Raw genomic sequence first — 21,334 nt, forward strand, 5'->3', positions numbered from 1 at the left:
TTTATTGCCACTCAACATATATAGATAAGGAATTGGCTGAATAAATCTTGATTTATTGAGATTGGAGTTGGGGGAAGGATGATGGAAAACTTAAGGGGGGATTAGGGAAATGTGAAAGAGGTCAATATACGTCCTTAGCCCTATGCATGTGATCAGCAAACAGTTCAAGTGAATATAAAGTGATACTTTAAACCATTGGTAGGCGAAGCGTATTACTGTTGTTATTTAATGTTTGAAGAAAGAAGAGATGGTAAATTAGTGATAGTATTGGAGCATTTGGTGGTGGGAAATTTCTGAAATTGCAGTGTGGATAAGAACAGACTCCTAAGCCAGTGCGTACCAAGTTCGTACGTTCTCTCCCTCTCTACACTTTTGAAACCAAACTTTTTTATTATGAGCCAACATGATTGTATGCTATGCTTTGAAGAGTATTTATAGAAGAAGAACATGATGGTTATGTAAAAGTTTTCAAGAGCATGCTGCCGAGTCTGCTTTTCATTGTTGTTTTTATTTATTTATTTTTTTGACATATTGTAAATGTTTTTGTTTATGAGTACCTGGGCTTCCAATTGGGTAATTGGGTGTGTAAAATCTCATTATGGGTAATTGAAATTTGGCTCTCTGAAATTTGCTGCCAAAAATAGAAAACCCACTAGTAATTATACTGTGGCAAGCTATGGTTGGCCAAGGAGTGTAAATAATTTGGAGTTCAAGCTGGTGCCTAATTAACCTCTTTTCTTTGCGCAAAATTGCATGCACACATGTAAATATATAGTGATAATCTGCACTCCATGGATCCATATGGAGATAACACACATGCATACACACTCACGGCCTATTGTTTCTTTGAAAAGTGTGTGATGAAACAAGTGAATAGGTTATGAGGCAAAGCATCTTTCCTTTACGAGATTCGTTTCATATTTTGACACTGGCCCATTGGATTTTTTTTTTTTTTTTTTTTGCAGTACCCATTGGAGGAGTACCCATCGGAGGAGGAGATTGTTGAAGAAGATATGTAATTATCCAAGCCTAAACAGAAGAATAGTAGTACTATTCTTTGCTATTAAAAAGGAAATGTGTAACTACCTAATCCTAAACAGAAGAATTGTTGCACTAATGCTCTATTTTTTTTTTTTTTTTTTTTTGTGTGAATATTATTAGCAAGTCCTTCAAATATATGTGTGGATGGTTGCTATATATCCTACCTTTCTCTTAATTTGTTCTATCTCTAGCATATCTGAAGCATGGTTAGCTAAAACAGCATTTGGAGTCCTAAGCCAAAGGCAAACGAAACCATCCCACACCAATCAAGAAGCCTTTTTGGTCTGCAGATATGGTATCTTATTAATATTATTAAAAAAGTATTTAAGAATTAATGGTAAATTTTTGTCCTTTTGGCATTGGTAAAAGGCTGAGTGAGACTTTTTATCTCAAATTGAAAAAAATAACAATAATAAAAAATGATCTTAATGGTAAATTATCAACTAACATAAGACGACACCATATTTATTGGCATTTTGCACTTACCGCCCACGTGCAAAAACGTTGAAAATTAATTCAACCATTATAACTTCGCTTGATGCTTCTTTACTTATGTTAAACGTCTAAAATGATTTTTTTTTTTTTTTTTTTTTGTCGGTTTACAAGATCCAGTAAATTAAAATAGGAAAATGCTATGTGCTCTCTTAGTATTCTCTTGACCTTAAGTGGTCATGCTCCTATTTATATTTTAAATTACGTTGATGATGTAATACTCACACAATCACAAAGTATATGTTACGCGTCTAATTGGAAGAAATTTTAGGATTAGAATAACTTCAAGATAATAATAAGTAACTTAGTGATAATATTAGAATAATGATTAGGATTTAAATATTAGAAATAATATGTTATCCTTATGAATAACATTAAATTCAGTTTATTCAAGCTAGTCTAATTAATTCTACTATGCATTTTATTATGGACATTTTCATTCAAATTGAGCTGGAGAAATTTCCTTCAACCTAGTCTATAAAAATGAAACGTGTCCGTTTTTTTAATAACATGTGAGATGCATATGAATTTTTAATAAAATTTATTCCAACTTTGTTCATGTCATTTTTATAGACTATGTTGAAAGAAATTTTTCCAACCTAATTTGGAGGAAAACTTTGTCCCCATATTATATATTAAAAAATATATATATACCAAGCATTTTAATTTTTAAGTATCTATTTAAAGACACCATAAACCTAATAAGATAATCACCACACCGACTTCAAGTCGCCTTTCAGGGAGGAGTTCTACCTGCAAGAGAGGTAGAAGACATCAGAAGTGCACCAGTCCTAGACGACCAGAGGGATTCCGATGCCCAAGTTAGTAAGGGACATGTGTAGTATATTATTGATAGAGTGTGTAGAATGAAAGAGATAATATATGCCTTACACTCGTCATTTGGCTACTTATATTCATATATGGATTTTCTAGTGTCTTCCTGCTAGGCACTACAAAAAAATTGGTGTATTAGTGACGTGGCACCTATTCAATAAATATTGTCACGTCACCAAATGGTGACATGGCAATTTATAACACGTTACTACAAATTATAGTAACGTGTTAATTTTAACACGTTACCACTTGGTAACGTGTTAAACATTACACGTTACCATGTTTTAACGTGTCATAATACCACGTTATGAAATGGTAACGTGTCTACTTAACACGTTAAAAAATGGTAACGTGTCAAATCGACACGTTACCAAATTGTAACATGTCATGTTAATACGTTACCATTTTTTTAACATGTTACCAAACTGGTAACGTGTCACTATGACACGTTACCAAACTAGTAACGTGCTAATTAGTCACGTGTCAATATGCCACGTTACCAAATTTGTAACGTGTCATACTAACATGTTACCATTTGGTAACGTGTCATGTGTGACACGTTACCAAATATTAATATATCATGTTATTAATATATTAATATATATGAATTTGATTAATATTAATATAATATCATAATACAATAAACAAGGGAAAATTTATATGGTTTTCTATATATATATATATAATTATTTTAGTTTTTATTCACTAATTAACGTAACTGATCAAGTATATGTTATTTAATTCACTAAACTAATTAATAGACATTAGGTTATGCATTAATTAATAGAAATTAGGTTGCTATGTATATACATGTTATTAATATATCATGTTATTACTATATATAGTAACCTAATTATAACATGTATATAGTAATTACTATTATAATAGTAATTAGATTATAACCTAATGTCTATTAATTAATGCTATTTCATATATCATGTACAATTATTTAATTAATACAAATCATTTACTATCATGTGCGTGGCTTTCGTTTGACTACACATGCTGATTGATTGTCTATTTTATCATTTGCGGTTAATGTGGAGAAGTCTAGGCAGTCATGATAGCGTTCACTCGGATTTGGTTGGGTATAGTTTGAGTCATGTTTTGTATGGGTATATTCGGGAACAACGTAACTTGCATATTTTATATGTTTTGTTGATGTATATATGATATATTTGTTTAGTAACAATGTTTATGTATAGAGATCGTTTTAATTAGTTGGTGGATTGTTTGTGATAATTTACTGTTTTTGAGTTGGTTGGTGGATTATTTGTGGTAGTGTTTACTGTTTTTGAGTTAGTTGGTGGACTATTTGTGATAATTTGTGGATTATCGTATATCAGGTGCGCACAGAGAAATTTTTTTAAAAAAAGATAAAATAAATTTCAAGGCATATTTGGTGACGTGTCAACATTTAACACATTACCTTACATTTGGTAACGTGTCAAATCCTAACACGTTACAAAAGGGTAACGTGTCAGAACCTGATATGTTACTAAATCTCCAATGGTGACGACCAAAGTTTTAACTCGCCAGACACATTATTGTTGGCACGTTACTAACCATTTGTAACGTATTAACAGCCTTGACACGTTACTAACGGTCCATTACAAATAAATAAAATTCTTGTAGTGAGGTCTGGGCTGCCTCTTCTAGTCTCAAGCCTGTTAAACTCGAGCTCCTCTAATGGTCTCAAGCCCATTGAACTTAGGTTGCTCTAATGGTTCCAAGCCCACTAGGTCTGGGCAACTCTGCTGTAGTCCCTTAATTCTTTTAGATAATTAGTAAATCCATCTATAAGAATTTTTAAGATGTGTCATTCGGCTCGTGAACGGACCTTGCTTAGATTTTCTAATGGGGCCTATAAGAGAAGTTAATTAATTAATTCTAGTAGTTTTGCATGCGTTTTCCACGTTGATATTACATAATTAAAGTTTTTTTTATTTTTTTTATTATTTTTTTTTTCTTATGAATAAGTTTCAATTTTCATTCAAACACAAATCTGAGAAACTCACGCTCCAGCAGAACAAACTGAAAACTAGTGCAGCAGCTAGTTCTACTTCTACACACTCAATATGCATAACTGCAGAAAACCACACGTGGGAAACAACAAAACACCGAACAAGACTCTAATTCTAATACTGACCAAGTAGAAAATGTGAAAGAGTTCTTATGTTCAACTATTAACAATTTATTGTCCGAATTGTTAACAATCTGAACTGTAAAATTGTAAATAAGATGTATTTGGAACAGTGAAAAATGAGAAACTGCATTGTGAAAAATTTCAATGAAAGTTGATAAAAATAAGTAAATTTAATCATATAATCAATACTTTAACACTCCCTCTCATTTTTAAGTTCAAACTCTATTTTAATATGTGATGTTCATTACGTGAAATATTTAATTAAAATGTGGGTAAATTTGATGGAGTCAAGGTTTGAACAACCTTCGGTTAAATTACTAGTCATTCCAAAAAACTTAGGACAAGTGATGATTTAATTTATATAGTATTAGAGCTCACATATGAGGGGGAGTGTTAAAGTATTGATTAAATGATTAAATTTCTTTCTTTCTATTAACTTAATCATTTAATCACTATAGTTGATAGAAAAAGATAAATCTAATAATTTAATTAATACTTTAACGGTAAAAATATCATAGAATCATAGCATGGTCAAAATCATAGGGAAGAAGAAAATCCCCTTGTACGTGGAAACAGGAAAAGTTGATGGTTCTTTCCAAAAAGAAAGATGGCTCTTTTTTATGCTAGACAGATGTTTTAACCATTACCTAATTCACACGCTCAATTTCGGTTTACGGATCCAGATTGTTCTTAGAGCTACCTGTTTGGCATGATGGATTTTTCCTTACCCGAAAATAATTATTGTGGTATAAAATTTTGAATTGTTTTTTTAATTGAAAAGTGTTTTGTAGTAATTTTTTTATTTAAATAATAATAAAAAAATGAATGATGTAATATTAAAAAAAAAAAATGAGAATATTTTGATAATTTTTTAAAAAAAATTTTAAAAAATGGTTTATAAATAATATCTAGTTGAGGGAATGTGTTTGGCAATGGCCATGGATAGTTACTATTCATACTTTACACATTTTAAACTCCAAACATTCTTATTATTTACTTTACATCAATAACTTTTTATTACTATTTAATTTTTTTTTTTTTTTTTCATACCACATACTCTTACTTTTTTTCCACATCAATCAATTTTTACTATAATAACAAATCACTGAACAGTAACACGCCAATGCCGAACCTAGTTTCTTTGCCAATGGCCGTAAAAAAGGTCTTATATTATTCCTCTCAAAATCAACTCTCCAATCTTCTTATTTTTTACATCACATCAATCACTTTTTTATTACTATTCAAATAAAAAAATTATTACAAAACAACTTCTTTCATTTTCTTATTAAGAATATTATGTTAGGGTTATTTACTTTCTTAGGTATTATTAGTCTACTAGGTTTACCTTTCCTTAGTCTATTAAGTTACTTGTCTCTCTATAAATAGAGACATTTGTATTCATTATCAACACAATCATAATAGAAGAGATGTAGTTCTATATGCTTTCGCTCTCTCTCTCTCTCTTTCTTCCGCTTCTAATATATTATCCAATATATTTAACATGGTATCAGAGTCACTTTTCGGTGGCCTTCAATAAACGTCTTTGACGTTTTCTGGCACTCCCTCCGGTGACCTCCCTTTTCCGTTCGTCTGCACGCCGCCAAGCGATCATCCGCTCAAAATCTCTTCCACGCCTTCATCGTAGCCTCATTTGGAAAAATGAATCCCAGATTCTAGCTTGCGAGGCACAAATCTACAGATTTGTGGAAGATCCGCCGCCATCGGACCTCCAGCAACACCTCTGCCACGTTAGCACTTTCAACCCGATCCAAAACGGCCAACCCGGTCTAGTGGGTTAAACTAGATCCACGGATCTGACAATTTGATTTGTCAACTCGACTAAGCGGGTCAACCCGATCTAATGGGTTAGACTCAGATCCACAGATCTGGCAATCCAATCCATCAACTTGACCAAGCGGATCCATCCAAAGCATCTTCAACCCGATCCAGAACCGGGTTGAGGGGGATATTGGAGTATTTGAGAAATCACCTGGATCCAAGATTTTCAACCCAATGGGTTAGAACCGGGTTCTGCCACCGCCAGCCTCCGTGCACCACTTTCGGCTGCCAAACTCCGGCCACCTTCGACAACTTTTTTAGCGAATTTATTTTTCTTTCCATTTTCTTTTACCCAAACTCAAGTTTACACATTGAATTTGAGGAGATGTTAAGAATATTATGTTAGGGTTTACTTGTTATTTACTTTCTTAGGTATTATTAGTCTACTAGGTTTACCAGTTTACTTTTTCTTAGTCTATTAGGTTACTTGTCTCTCTATAAATAGAGGCATTTGTATTCATTACCAACACAATCATTATAGAAGAGATGTAGTCCTATATACTTTCGCTCTCTCTCTCTTTCTTCCGCTTCTAATATATTATCTAATATATTTAACATTTTCATACAAAACATTCTTACTTTTTTTCTCATATCAATTAAATCGCTACAATTTCGAGCTTTTTTTTATTTAAAAAAAAAGGCCATCAGCAAACATATATAGCCATTATATTTTTTTGAATACCAAATGTAAATCTTTTTTTTTCTTGTAATTGACATGACAATTATTGGCGCAGGTCTTCAAATCAAGACGGACGGGATCCCCGGCAATGGGCTCAAAATTGCCCATCCCAAATTTTATAAATCTGAACGAACCGTGCAATGTCATCTAAGAGCCACGGTATCCTTCTATAAATAAATTAATAAAATATTATTTACATTAAAAAAATGAATGTAAAATAAAATATTATTTACACCCTCCTCCTCCCAAAACCCAGTCTCCGGCGAATCCATCTTCAACGCCGGCCCCGTAAACTCAATGCCGGCCATAACCGGCTACGCCGAGTCCGACACCGACGGCCCGCAACTCTCGCTCTTGGCCTCACTGTCGGAAAACGGCGTCAGCGAAAACGACGACGATGATAAAGACGAAGACGACTGGAAACTGGCCGGCCATGTTGTGGGTTTGGTGCAAGCAGAGGGACTGAAATTCCCTGCTAATCAGGCTTTGGGTGCAAGAATCTCCATCACAGAAGACCAGGTTCCAGTGACTCCAATAACTCCAAGTTGATTCTATCCAAGTGTTTCCTATGAGGGAGGGCTCGGCGCCGGAAGTTTATTTAGGTGGCGGCGAGGTTCTGGGGACCATGCAGATGCTGTCGAAGGTGCTGGGTATGGATGCGCAGGTTGCTGAGAGCCGCGGGGAAGTGCTGGGAGTGCTGACCCAGTTCAGAAATCCTCCGGTGGTGGGGGCTGGCTTGCAGGAGCAGATAGCTTATCCTGATCTTGGGGAGGAATGCAATGAGGGAGGTTTGGGGGAGGTGGCATTAATTCAGGCAGAGGATGATATCTGAAATTTGGGCACTATTAAGGGGGTAAGAAGTGAACAGGAGAAAGGGGGGTCAGATATGGCGGGACAGGCTTACCTGCGGTAGACAAAACTACCGCATATCTGCGGTAGTTTTGTCGGAAGGCTGGGATTTTAAGTTGGGCTTTTTTAACCCCAAAGGCTAACGTGAACTTAAAAAAAAAAAAAAAAATGCCGTCAAAAACAAACATTTTGGCCGTGAACACCCATCCAAACAAAAAACCCGAACATGTAAACGATTCAAAGCGATAAAATCCAAACAAAAAACCCACTTGAACTGCTCGTTAATCGTGGCCTCACACTCGTCGGAGTAGTTCTTGCGAGAAAGCAAGAGGTGAGGGACGGTGGGATGAAATCGAGCCCCTTTTTGGCCTCCTCAAAGGGCTGGAACACGACGCCAGTGGGCGGAAGGTCGTTCGGACCCTTTGACCCATCCAATACTTTTTCTACCCAAATCCTTGGTTTTGGGTAGAAAAAGAAAACAAATCTGGTCGGTTTTGGGTAGAAAAAGAGAAAGAGGGAAAATAATGCAAAAGAAAACAGAGAAAATAATGCATAAAATAATCAACCTTTGGAGGAGATATGCGGCTGGTAGAGGTTCAATCCTGGCTCCTTGACCAAGATCCTCAGCCCTGGTGACTACTTCAGCCAATGGAGCGCTGGTTTTGGGTATGGTGAGAAAAAAGAGAGGGAGACGGTTTGGGTAAAAAAAAAAAAAAAAAATTGAAGTTAACGGAATTTTTGATGGCTTTTTTTTTTTTTTTTTTTTTTCATGTTAGCCTTTTGGGTTTAAAAAACTCTAACTTAAAATCCCAGCCTTCCAGCAAAACTACCGCAGATATGCGGTAGTTTTGTCTACCGCAGGTAAGCCTGTCCCCAGATATGGCCACCCCATGGCTCAGCTAGGGAGGCCGGCCACCACCATGGCAAGCCACCCCATATTTTTTTAGTTTATTTTATTATTCTATTTTATATATACTTTTTAAAATTTTATATAATATTTTATTATTTTATTATTAATGAGACACGTGGCGGCTTGTAGACCCTTAGATATATTGAAGGGCCAGGATTAGAGAAATTTTTGATGGGCAATTTGTTGCCCATTGCTGGGGATCCCGGTCCAGTCAAGACTACCTAATGTCCATGCAGAGATGGAGTTTGACCCTATTTTTCAGTCTTTTTACTTTATTATTTTCTCGTTTATTTCTACATTAATTGGAAAACGTGTTTGTTTGTTTTGTTCTGTAGTTTGAATGAAGAGCAAATTGCCTGTGGAGTTCATCAATGCATGTCTGGGCTGAGGAGCTGTAAATAAATTTTACATTTCCGTGTGTTTTGGTTTTAATCCCATGTCTATATATGTCCGCAGCTTTGCAAGTGGAGCTGGTGGAAAACTCTTGTCATTGGAGAAGAGATGGCTGCAAGATGTCTTCCATATGTTTGTTTTATTGTACTACTCATCTTGTTGCGTATTTGCATGGAAGCACAAGCTGGCCTGTTAGGGCCTACTCCTGATGAGGAAGGTGATGATCATGGGTTTTTCTTCTTCTTTCTGTCTATTAATTTATGTGGGTGAACTTTAGAAATGGAAATCTATAAATTCAGGCCTCACCCCAATGAAGCTTTTAGTGGACAGAGTTATATCTATATATATATATACACACACACATTTTGTCCAATGGAACAATTTTTTGGTTCTTCTAAGTAGACTAATCCTTGGGTTTTGAACCTTTTTTTTATTTTTTTGATAATTTTGTCAAGGAAAATGCTGAATTAAGGACAGAAAGGTTGTGAGAAACTAATCAAAAAAACTAACTTTTATAGATTGATGTGTGGTGCAGTGGAAGCCCTGAGAGAAATAGGTAAACAATTAGGGAAAAAGGACTAGAATTTCGGCATAGACCCATGCATTAAGGACAAAAGCTGGTTGACACCACTCCCACCTAATTCCGGAGAGCACTTTCCATTGTACAACAATAGTGTCTTCTGCAATTGTTCCAAAACTGAAGGTGGTGTTTGCCACATAGAAAAGATGTAAGCTTCCTTAATTAATTCCACTTAATCCTTCAGTATTTCTCTTGCTATAGGACAAAATAAAGGGTCAATTTCTATGTTTGGGTTACCTTTTTGATGATTTATTTCTGTTTTGGATTTTTAGGTTTTAAGATTTAGTTACTTTACATTTAATTGTTCGAAATATTGTCATATAAAAAGTTTTTGGAGAAACTATATTCACCATCTTATGCTATTGTATTGAACAGTCCATTCATTTGATTGATATCTTAACTTAAATAAATTTCCAAATAACCAAAATATGGTTGATAAAAATAGTAATAGCATAGTTTTTGTTGAGTTTCTCCAAAACTCTCTTGTAGAGTTCCTTACATCCAACCCATCATTTTTAGATTAAATAGTTCATATTTTGTCATCTGTGTAATATTGTGATAATTTTTTTAAAAAAAATCTTGATTCTAGTATACATTAGGATAGATTTTGAAATGAAAATTTTTATATTATTTAATAATTTTCTCAATTCTGGTTTCTTCGAGTTTTGCTGCAATCACTGCCATACTTCCTCACAACCATGAATTTGACTAATAAGGGAATTGGTTGTGATTTGGGTGCTTGGACAGGGAGTGGGTTTATTTGTGTGGCTGGTTGGGCGTTGGTGAGGTGTTGGATTATCCTTGTCATGGTCCACATGTCCTTCAATGCAATTGTTTTTGTTAGGGATATTTCAGTCCAATTGTTTTGAATTGGCCTATGAATCGAAGCAAATTGATAATTTGACAGGATGATAGATTGAGAAGATATAATATACTTTTTCAAGGTTTCTTTAATAGATGCAAAAGGTATAGGTATTTGGTCTCTTGGTGAGTTACAAGCACTATAAAGTAGATGTAGTGGTATTAAATTATATAACTTAGAAGAATATAAGCAGCAAATCTGTAACGACTCAGAAAACGTTAGCCACATATTCACTATCACCTTAAAAAAGGACTAGTCAATTTGTAGCTTCCATAGAATCATTTATAAAGCTCAATCTCCCATAGTAAGTAAGCATTTGGAATTTAGTATCCATGAGTATCTTTATATACCACCCACTTTATGTGAGCTACTAATCTTCTCAATGTGGGATTGGGGTATTACAATCTCTCCCTTTAAACTCCCAACGTCCTCGTAAGAACCATGTCATTTAGTGCTCCACTACCACATGACGTTACAACCTAACTCTGATACCATTTGTAACGACACAGGAAAAACGCTAACCATATCTAAACTATCATCCAAAAGGACTAGTCAATTTAAAACTTCTTTAGAATCACTTATAAAGCTCGATCTCACCTAATAAGTAAGTAATGTGCAGCTTAGCACTTATGCGTGTCTTTATAAACCATCCACTCTATGCGGGCTACTCATCTTCCCAATGTGGAACTAAGGTGTTACAAAATCGAGACAAAAAGCAAGTTCCCTGATTCTGCTAAGCATTGCAAGCATTGCAGGTAGGCACCATTGTGAGTTTTTGGAATATTCTGTGTAGAAAAATTCAGCAGCAGTACTCCTTTTAAGTTTCCAATCTTCCAACTCTTTTATGCTCCATCTATGTTGCACGAAGAAGATACCATCCTAAGAAATATAGTAAAAGAAGCTGTGTAAATGCTAGTAACTTTTGTGAAATTGTTGGTTACCAATCAAGTTACAAACACAGAATTTGGCTTGATGGCTACAAGGCTGACCTAATTTTTTTGATACTACAGCATGTTGGAAAGTAAAAAATCATGTTGAATAATGGAATGAATGTAATTGGAATGGGAACTTATAAACAAGTCATAACAGAAATAAATGTGGAACATAAATTAATACATTTGTCATGTGTGGCAAGTTAGAGTAGTGGAGGGTGATATGAGCAGTAGCTGTTACCAGACATTTGATCATGCACAGTGATAATGAATGAATGCTTAAAGATTGAGAAGGATTATAATTTTATTTAAAGTACCATAGGAACAAGAAGATGACCAAATTTGGGTCAAGGCAGTGAGAAATATGATGAACTGTGATATATTGATTGTGACATAGGTGAGAAATGAATGATGTAATTGATACCAAGATGTAGGTTCTACTTATAGTATATAATAGAACCTAGAGTGCTCAATCTAGAGTGCTAGTCCCTTCATCTTTGCTCTGTCACCTTTGCTCAAGTTCATATTTTCACAAGTTGCACATTTGAATGGATTATGGTTTACTTGTAATTATCCTTAAAAATAGATTTCTTCAAGGAGAGGATCTTTCTGGTATACTTCCACCAGCTCTAGTGAAGCTACCATACCTGAAGCTAATGTAAGGAGAGTAGCCACTAATATTTTTATCTTATTAGCGACTGAAAATTGATATACACTTCTAATTGTATAATTTGGTCTTGATTGTAGTTCTCTCTCACGCAACTACCTCAGTGGTAATATACCACGGGAATGGGCTTCTATGCAGTTGGAACATATGTAAGTGACTTCTCAGTTCATGTGCAAGGTTAGCCAATAAATGCTCATTTTTGTTGAATGAACTCGCTGCAGGTCTTTCACTGTGAACAACTTATCAGGACCAATTCCAAGCTTCTTGGGAAACATAACCACTCTTCAATATTTGTATGCTCATTTTTATGTCTTTCTTTCTCACAAATTATTTACAAAGTAAAACTATGTCATAGATTTTTCAAACCCTGCTTTAACTTTTAAGGGCATCATATGCTCAGGTCCATCGAGAACAATCTGTTTTCTGGAACTATTCCACCTGAGCTTGGAAATTTAGTTAACTTGGAGATTCTGTCAGTATTTCTTTCTCGTCTTTTATTTGAATTTCATATCACATTTGATGAGACACTTCTAAATTCTAAATGATTTGATTAATCACTTTACACTTGAGCTGCTGTGAACTTTCCTTTTGGTGACTACAGCATTCTTAGTGGTAAAATTATCTAAAAGGACAGCTGCCCACGGCTCTCACCCGCCTAAACAAATTAAGAGAATTGTAAGTGTTTGTAGCCTTTTACACTGATGTACTAATGATAACATCAGATTTCACCTAGAAAAATCCTCAAGTTTTATGTCATTTAATTTCTTTCATTTTCGGTTACATGCAGTAGGATTAGTAGTAACTATTTCACAGGAAAGATACCAGATTTTTTTCAAAGTTGGACGCAACTTGAAACATTGTAAGTGCGCTTTCCTGTTAAGCATTCTAAATCTCCTTGATGTAAAAGTTTTATGATTTATTGTCCTTGACAGAGAGATCGAAGGTAGCGGTCTCAAAGGACCAATCCCTTCTAGCATGTCCGTCTTGAAAAATCTAATTGAACTGTGAGTTAAACTTTCAAAGATGATAGTTTGAGTTGCATTATCACAATTAAAACTTATTAGCAATAATTCCTTTATTATGAAAATATATGCAGAAGGATTAGTGACTTGGAAGGAGAAGGTTCACTTTTTCCACCCTTAATGAACATGACAAAGATGATGCAATTGTAAGTCATTCTTGTAGTCTTAAAATGCTACGGAATTAGAATAATTGTCAATTGACATGACTTTTCAGAAAATTGTGATCATACAAACTCGATTTATTTTGCAGGACATTGAGCAGCTGTAACATCTCTGGAGAGATCCCTTCATATATATCAAAGATGACAAATCTTAGAATACTGTAAATGTGTTCTTCTGATGGAAATTTATCATTTTTGTTATCGTTCTGATTACACTGTCAACACATTCATAAATTCATAGTGAAATACAAATTTTCCCTTCTTTTTTGGTTGCATGATGTATATATTTAGGTCTCAACGTTTAAAATTGAGGCGGAAATATGTTTTAGCTTCTTGTGATTAGCTATTAAACAGGGAACTTCCTTGAAATTCAGTTTGTACATGCAACTTCCTTGTTGTTAGGTTCAAGGTGTAAAGTGAACTTATCTAGTCTATAACCAATCACATTATGGTAAGTCATGAATTAATATATACAGTCTCCATCCTATCAATGTATATAGCCAAATGATAATGATGATTGTCATCCTGAAAGTGAATATAAAAAATATTCAGTAAAATTACATTTTCTTTTTGGCTAGGAGATAACCTCTACCTTAAATTTGACTTTCATACTTTGGACATAACCATGAGAGAGTTAAGTGTTACAAGCTAAATTTTAGAGAAGTTTCATGTTTTACATCCTAATCAGAAGGGGAAATATATATATATATATATATATATATATATATATATATATATATATATATATATATTTGTTAAACCACCACTTGTTATAGCAACAATGGTTTGAACTCATGACATTTGGTTCCAATACCACGTTAAACCACTCCTTGTCCCAAAAGCTTAAGCTTATAGGAAGAGGTAAATTTAATCATGGAAATACTGCTGGTGCTTTTCAAACCAGCTTATCGGAATATGTTGATTTTACAGTTGCAATCAAGAGTATTTATTGGACTGAAGTTGATTACTTGTGGATTTCATTCTGCTGAAAATTCTTGAGTTCTATTTGGAAATTATGTAAAATTCTCTGTTTAAATCTAATAAAGTAAGTGCAAACCATTGATGAGGCTTTCCATATGGAAAGAGGGTTTTGTAAGAAAGATACTGGCTCTTTATGGCCATTGCATCAGATGTCCTATGTAAACATAATTGAATTATGTCTACGTTTGTTGCTCTAGTCTCTGCAGCATCGTTGTTGGGCTCAAAGATGAATGATGGATCTTTGGTTAACAATTAAAAAAAATTAAGTAATATACTCTTTTAAGCAACATCCTGGGCCATTGATTAAGTATATTACTTTTCTTTTCTTTTTTTTCTTTTATCTTTATGACTGACTTATGCCTAATGTTTATGTATGACCACGTTTTTAATGGTAGTGCACCTTTTTATCTTGCAATGTACTTGCAGGGATCTCACTTTCAACAGATTGGAAAAAGAAATTCAAGAATTGGAAAGTCCAGTAAATTTGACGAACATGTAAGCTATGTGGATTTATGAGAGAAACTAGCATACCTTGGGTCTGCATAGGAGGCCTTGAAGATTTTGTGATTCTATATTCTGAAACTTCCTCAGTTGTTGAACCATATATATGAGTAGTCTAATAATAGAAAGTGGGAGTTCAACTACAGTGCGATATAAGTTGAGCCATAGTGTGATTATGTTGCATACTGAATAGGTATCTAACAAGCAACTTGCTTACTGGAGTTATTCCAAACTGGATGAGGAATTGTGAAAGGTATGTTTTTCGTGCTAAAATGTTGCACGAGCTTATCACTTCTGTATATATTATATATGTATTTTATTTGGAATGCATGGAAATTACATAAGATGAATGTGTTTGCTTGAAGGAACATAGATCTTTCTTACAATAATCTTACTTGGAGCCCTGAAGACACTTGTACAGGAACAAAGCTGTAAGAATATTTGTTTCTTTTTTTTTTTCCCTTCCTTTGTTTTGTTCTGGTCTTTTTAAGCATTGAACATTTAACTCTCGCTTACCTTCTAATCTTCCAAAAAACTTGTTTTTCATTTCATCAGGAATTTGTTTAAAAGTTTTAATGGACAGAAAAACTCGTAAGCTTCTTAGTTATTAAACTTTCAAGTGTCAATCTATTTCCTTACTTTTATTTTACAGAAGTTAATGTTTTTTTTTTCTTTTTCTAATTAGTGTATGCCCAGAAGACGACCGATGCCCTGAAGGTAATATACATTTACACATCTCTTTGAATATAATTATAAGGAAAATGCTTCAATTTTGTTGGATTTTCTTCTCGATAATTTCAATGGAGGAAAAAGTCAGTTAAATATCTAAATATATAAATTAATAAAACACAACATCATTTTCATCCCATTGTGTTAACTTAAGTATTGAATACCATTAACATGCTACTACTTCTGTGTAGATTACTATTCATTGCATATTAATTGTGGTGGAAGTAGAACAACTATTGGAAGCATAAAATATGAAGCGGACACAGACTCTGGAGATCCATCAAAATTTTATGAAGCTGGAACTAGATGGGGATTTAGTAGCACGGGACACTTTCAAAATGCAATCAAAAAAGACCAAAACTACATGGCAAATAACGTATCTGTGCTCACGATGCATGACTATGAATTGTACACGAATGCACGTGTCTCTCCTCTTTCTCTTACATATTATGTGCAGTGCTTAGCAAATGGAAAATATACTGTGAGACTTCACTTTGCGGAAATAGTATTTAGAGGCAACAAATCTTTTTACAGTCTTGGAAGACGGATATTTGATGTTTATATTCAGGTACTCAACCAAATCAGTTATGCGCTCCATATTTGTTGAAGATCATTTGATTCAATTACTTAATATGTTGCAGGGGGAACTGAAGCTGAAGGATTTTGACATTGTGAAGGAAGCAAAAGGGGTTGATAGAGCAGTCATTATAAACATTAAAGCAGTTCCAGTTACTAATAAAAGTATAGACATTCGCTTTCATTGGGCTGGGAAAGGGACAACAGCTGCTCCAAGAAAAGGAACATATGGTCCTCTTATTTCTGCCATTTCTGTGGAGTTTAGTAAGTAATGTAGTTTTTTCTTTATTCATCTTTTTCTGGTTGACATGGTAGTACTTCTCTCCCTCTCTCTCTCATTTATCTGCATTTCATGATCTTTTATTATCATTTTTTTACCTGGAGCAGATTGATGAATAAATAGATGGAAATAGCAAATATAGTGGAAGCAGTTCCATTATTAGTGGTGTGAAATTAGACTTAAAACAAGTTTCCTTGGCAATTTGGTGGAAGTACAATCCAGAAGTTTCCTTTTCAGCTTGCATCTCTGTAACATCCTATCATATCTTGTTTCGGAATGATCACATAACATGCGTGCCTTTATATTCAACACACATCACACAATGCAATTTTACAATTTTTTTTTTTTTTTTTTTTTTTGAGAAGTATGCAATCATACAATTAATATTCATGGAAAATTTTACTTTCATATAGATTCCAGATCTAGCGAATGGGAGAAAATCATTGCAATTGGAGCCACAGTTTTTGTGTTATGTGTTATTTTTATGATTTTAGGCATTCTTCGGTGGAAAGGCTTTTTGGGAGGCAAGATTTCAAGAGTAAAAGGTAATAAATACCATGCAAATCTTGATGTAGAAAGGTTTAAAAAATAATAATTTGCTCCAGCTATTTGAGTAGTCAGAACATTGTATTGCATTTGAATGACTCAGTACTCTATTGCAGCTTATAATAAACTTTTTTTTTCCGCCTTTATGCCTAGATGAAGAATCAGCAATTCAAAGTAGAACCTTAAAAGGAAGCTATATGATTGCATAACATAAGAACCAATCTCTGTAACACCTTTTTTTGGTGAAATTTTAACACTACATGAAATCAGAGTGTTGCAATTTCAACTATCTTTAGTAAATGAGCTCACCCGTTTACCATTTATATTTTAGTTCATTGCTTATTTGTAAATTTTAAATGATGGCAATGTTTATGCAAGCAATGATTAGATAGTTATAGCTCACCACTCGAGCGTATTTGTTAGAGTCATTCTGTTTCAAGTATGGGAGAGGATAATGAAATTTGATTTGAGTTGATTTGTTTTCACATTTCCACAAAGTTGTATAAGATTGAGCATATATCTTAGAATTAATTTCATTTCTTGGTATGGTACTCTCAAAGATCATCTAAAAACACTAGGGGCACTTAGATACAAAATTAAGAATAACTATTTTGTAAGAGTCTGTCAAACTTCTCAATCTCATTCTTTGGACAGAATTGAAAAACGTGGATCTGCAAACTGGTTTCTTTACCTTCAAACATATCAGGGCTGCCACTAACAACTTTGATGTTGCACATAAGATTGGGCAAGGTGGTTTTGGATCCGTCTACAAGGTATCCTAGATTTCATATTCCTTTCTCTTTTTCTTTTTTGTGAATGTTTTGCATGTATGCTCCTATTTGATTTCTTTCATATTGGTAAGCAAAACTTAGAGGAAAACCTCATGTACATACCTGAAAATATATCTTTCTAATGCCAGGGTATACTGGTAGATGGTACTATAATTGCCGTTAAGCAACTTTCTTCGAAATCAAATCAAGGAAATCGTGAATTTGTGAATGAAATGGGCACGATATCTGCTTTACAGCACCCAAATCTTGTTAGATTGTATGGATGTTGTATTGAAAAAAATCAACTATTTTTGGTGTATGAATACATGGAAAACAATAGCCTGGCGCGTGCTTTGTTTGGTAAGCTTAATGTTTTATTTTAGTATTTATGTTGACTTGAGAAAGCGTAAGAACTTAGCACCGCAAATGGTCTATATCATGAACTAAGTTGATGAACTTCTCATTGGACTATCCACAAAATATGCAGGTGCAGAGGAATACCGCTTAAAATTGGACTGGCCTACGAGGCAAAAAATATGTGTTGGCATAGCAAGAGGTTTGACTTTCTTGCATGAGGAATCAACATTAAGAATTGTTCATAGAGACATTAAAACTTCAAATGTGCTACTCGATAGGGACCTTAACCCAAAGATTTCTGACTTTGGCTTGGCCAAGCTCCATGAAGAGGAAAACACCCACATCAGCACAAGAATTGCTGGAACAATGTGAGCTACTTTTTTCCCTCTTTCTTTTATTATGGAGTCTTTTTGTGATTCTATTCTTCCTTTTCTTTTGGTCTCCCAAGTTATTGACTATCAGATAAATAGGAACATATATTGATCTGTATGTCTCTATGAGATGCTTTCCTAAAAGCAACCCCAGACTTTACATCATTTAAAGTCTCTGTATATTTGAAAAGCTGAAACTGGAAGCAACTAATGTAAGGTACAAAGAAGCTGCTGATAAACACTGTCAGTACAAATAATTTCAGGAGGGGGATATGGTGATGGTGTTTCTATGCAAAGAAAGATTTCCAATTGGAACTTATAGCAAGCTCAAGCCAAGGAAATATGGGCCATATATATATTTGAAGATCTACAACATAAGCATAAAGGCATTGTGTTGTAGATGTTTGGTATTCTATTATCACTTTTCAATCAAAACTGAAACTTTGTGGGTGGATTCCGGATATATTTGGATCAAGTTGCTTAATCCAAATCCCCCATCATCTTCCACTGCGTCAAAGAGGCAAGAATTTATATGGTTAAGCACTAAGCCCTACATCCAAGGGCAAGCTGGCAAGAAGAAATTCACTATCAATGGAAGAAATTACAAGAAGAGAGGTCTAGACACTTAGAGGAATGGTGTACAACCCAAATACCCCTACTCTTATAATCCCACACTCTCAAAATGTATTTAAAAACACACCTTGAAAGCAGCCCAAATACCTTGAATCAAAGCTTTGCAAGAGATAAACCCTTGTAGAGCGAAACCCCTTCCTCTCTTTTCTCTTTTATGTCTCTCATGTGTATATATATAAAATCACACAGTGCATACAACTTATTAAAGAGAAAGACCACTCCTTCTTACACCACTGTTATGGTCTATTAAACTCATTCTCACATCTCTAAGAATGTCTTTTCAAAAAGAAGATAGCAATAGAAACTTATGAAATAAGCATCGCGGACATACTTTGTTGAATATGAAAGATCAAAGGTTAATACTAGTTTTGTTTTGTTTTTTTTGTTTTTTTTTTTTGAGCATTCATAGTAGTGATTTAAATTAATTATAATCTTTTTTTACAGAGGATACATGGCACCAGAATATGCATTATGGGGTTATTTAACCTATAAAGCAGATGTCTATAGCTTTGGGGTTGTTGCACTGGAAATTGTTGCTGGGAAGAGCAACATGAAATATCGAGCAAATGAGAATTGTGCATGCCTTCTTGATTGGGTAAGATTGATCATTTTCTTTTAATATGTGCTACTATAAATAACATTTGGAGGCCTGGTTGCCTTTTTGGTCCCATTCCACTCAACTTCGTCACTCTAGTATGTTATTCTAGATTCAAGCATCAAAATAAACTAAACAAAAGTGAAATTGTTTGACTTGTTCACTTCACACTTGAGTTCAACTTATTTCCTTTCCATATGTGCGTATGGCTACTTTATTCTCCTTTTCTGACTTGCTACTTTTCTTTTTCATTCTCTTTTCTATTCCTATTGAAGGCAACTATTCTACAACAAAAGGGTAATCTAATGGAAGTGGTGGATGCAAAGCTGGAGTCTGAGTTGAACAAGGAAGAGGCTATTAGAATGATCAAAGTAGCTCTCTTATGCACAAGTCCATCACCAGCACTTAGACCCACCATGTCTGAAGTAGTAAGCATGCTTGAAGGCCACACCATTGTTGATGATTTTGTCATAGATGCAAGTAGATATGGTGATGAGCTGAGGTTTAATGCCTCGAGAGACCAGTTTGATCATATCGAAACAGTACTAATTAATGATCTCAACTGAAGCTGAGAGCCTTATGCATTCATCAGATGCCACATGGAGTGGATCTGCTTCTGCATCTGCCCTGGATCTTTACCTAGATAATCTTGCTTCTCAGTAATTTCAGCATAATATTGCCCCAAACGATGCTAAATGATTTTTCAAATTAATAAAGCTGCATTGCTTTATCAGCTCAAAGGGTTAAATAAACAACTGTGTGGTTTTAGTCCATTGTACTTGTGTAATTTGGTTGGGGCTGTGGGATTACCATAGGAAACAGTACATACCTTTGTTGTTTTTCCCATTGTTGAATTCTGTATAAAACAATATGCTGTAACATGAAGCTAAAGATTGTTATAAGCTATAGAAATTCTGATGGATCTGAAAAGTGCGAAAGCCGAACCCAGGAAACGCATGATATGTGCGATCTGTTTCACGTGCATGGAACAGGAGAGAGTATAGGAGTTATTTTGTGAAGGTACATTAGAATTGTTGTCTGCAGTTGTTGACTTTGTTGTATCCTGGAGGTGAATTGCTTGCAATCCGGCAGCAAACTCTTTCGAGTGGGGGCAATTATCACCTTAAAGATAGTGTTTATACACGCCTCAAAGTCACATTGATTTTTTCTAATTATTGTTTATGCTCGATTTTCCTCAAAAGGGGCAATGTGCAACTTGCAAAGTAGGTATTGCAATAGGTGTTGTGGCTGGATCCTGTGCATTCGAGAAGCAAGATTAAGTGTATGTGACTTGTTATGTACGGATGTTTCATGTAGAAGGGGCAGGAAAATAAAAATCACGCATGAGGCTTAAAATCTCCTTCCATTTCCATTCCTTATCACTATCAAACTCACCTCTTGATCATAGACTTTGTTACATTATAGGAGTTAAAATACCATAGTGCATATATCCCATGAATAATACCTTTTAGTTCTCTCTGCACATCCTGTTGTGTTGGAGAAAATTGATGCTTTTAGACTGCATTTGACAAAATGAGAAATGCAATTTCGTTGGGATTCCTATGATGTCTCTTATTCTCTTCTTGTA

The 21,334-nt window shown here is 34.5% G+C and overlaps 1 pseudogene across 1 annotated transcript; it reads left to right on the plus strand.

Annotated features, from left to right (window-relative positions):
- The first annotated feature begins 8,825 nt into the window (after positions 1 to 8,825).
- On the plus strand, positions 8,826 to 20,797 carry LOC132169369 (putative LRR receptor-like serine/threonine-protein kinase At1g07650; annotated as a pseudogene). Its single transcript, XR_015909798.1, has 24 exons — positions 8,826 to 9,400; positions 9,719 to 9,911; positions 12,144 to 12,215; positions 12,305 to 12,373; positions 12,446 to 12,517; positions 12,625 to 12,700; positions 12,826 to 12,899; positions 13,012 to 13,083; positions 13,157 to 13,228; positions 13,321 to 13,392; positions 13,497 to 13,568; positions 14,815 to 14,883; positions 15,083 to 15,142; positions 15,255 to 15,320; positions 15,445 to 15,480; positions 15,575 to 15,606; positions 15,810 to 16,186; positions 16,260 to 16,462; positions 16,895 to 17,019; positions 17,675 to 17,793; positions 17,940 to 18,150; positions 18,278 to 18,515; positions 19,596 to 19,746; positions 20,022 to 20,797. The product of XR_015909798.1 is annotated as a putative LRR receptor-like serine/threonine-protein kinase At1g07650 (transcript).
- The last annotated feature ends 537 nt before the right edge of the window (positions 20,798 to 21,334 follow it).

This window comes from Corylus avellana, chromosome 1 (genome assembly GCF_965113065.1).
Source record: "Corylus avellana chromosome 1, dhCorAvel1.hap1.2, whole genome shotgun sequence".
In the NCBI taxonomy this organism is placed as follows: Eukaryota; Viridiplantae; Streptophyta; class Magnoliopsida; order Fagales; family Betulaceae; genus Corylus; species Corylus avellana.